Source organism: Sinocyclocheilus grahami, unplaced genomic scaffold (assembly GCF_001515645.1).
Source record: "Sinocyclocheilus grahami isolate Dianchi unplaced genomic scaffold, SAMN03320097.WGS_v1.1 scaffold979.1, whole genome shotgun sequence".
Taxonomy (NCBI): domain Eukaryota; kingdom Metazoa; phylum Chordata; class Actinopteri; order Cypriniformes; family Cyprinidae; genus Sinocyclocheilus; species Sinocyclocheilus grahami.
The window spans coordinates 366,934-367,974 of record NW_015506158.1 but is presented as its reverse complement, the minus strand read 5'-3'; the positions used below and the strand labels follow the sequence as shown (position 1 = coordinate 367,974).

Below are 1,041 nucleotides of genomic sequence, written 5' to 3'. Positions count from 1 at the left end.
TTTAGTTAACCAATTTATTCCTGTGATGCAAAGCTGAATTTAAATAAAATCGAACCTGTCAAAATGATCATTATTAAAGGATTAGTTCACCCCGAAAATGAAAATTCTGTCATTAATTACTCACCCTCGTTTTGTTCGAAACCCGTAAGACCTTCGTTCATCTTCGGAACACAATTTAAGATATTTTTGATTAAATCTGAGGGCTCTCTAACCCTCCCACAGACAGCAAGGTAACTACCACGTTCAAGGTCCAGAAAAGTACCAAGATGATCGACAAAGTAGTCCGTGTGACATCAGTGGTTCAACTGTAAAGCTACGAAGCTACAAGAATACTTTTTGCGCAAAGAAAACAAAAATAACGACTTTATTCCACATTTTCGTCTCTACTGCGTCACTTTGGATGCGCGTTCACGAGCGTGTGGCGGCGCTGACCCAGATCCGGCATGATGACGTCATTCTGGACCTTGAACGTGGTAGTTACCTTGCTGTCTATGGGAGGGTCAGAGAGCCCTCAGGTTTCATCAAACATATCTTAAATTGTGTTCCGAAGATGAACGAAGGTCTTACGGGTTTCGAACAAAACGAGGGTGAGTAATTAATGACAGAATTTTCATTTTTGGCAAGTACCTTGTCTGGTTTAGGCCTGTCATGGATAACCGCCAGTAGGTGGCGGCAAGTCCCTGTCTTAATGACTGATTAATTGAATCATTCATTTGAGCGATTCATTCAAAACAGTTGATTAACTTAGAAACGAAGCAAGCGACTGTATTTATGAATGGATAATTGAATCATTGACTCAGATGATTTGTTCAAAACAGATTCATCCAGAAAGGAAACACTGCAGTGTTGGTCTGAGTCACAAATATTTGTTTGGAACTATCTTTGTTCTACAAAAAAAAACAGACATTAATGTTTCTAAAAATGTAAGTCACTCAATATTAAACTGTTGGTTGTTTAACTTGTATAAAATTAATATTTTAATTGTTGTATAAAATTATTTTTTATATAAATATGAAAAACAAAAACCTCTAAAGGTATTTT

General features: G+C 36.7%; 1 protein-coding gene across 1 annotated transcript in view; it reads right to left on the bottom strand.

The window, feature by feature from the left end:
• LOC107565067 (B-cell linker protein-like) overlaps positions 1-1,041 on the bottom strand; it is a 24,450-nt gene that overhangs the window by 1,355 nt on the left and 22,054 nt on the right. The window lies entirely within an intron of this gene.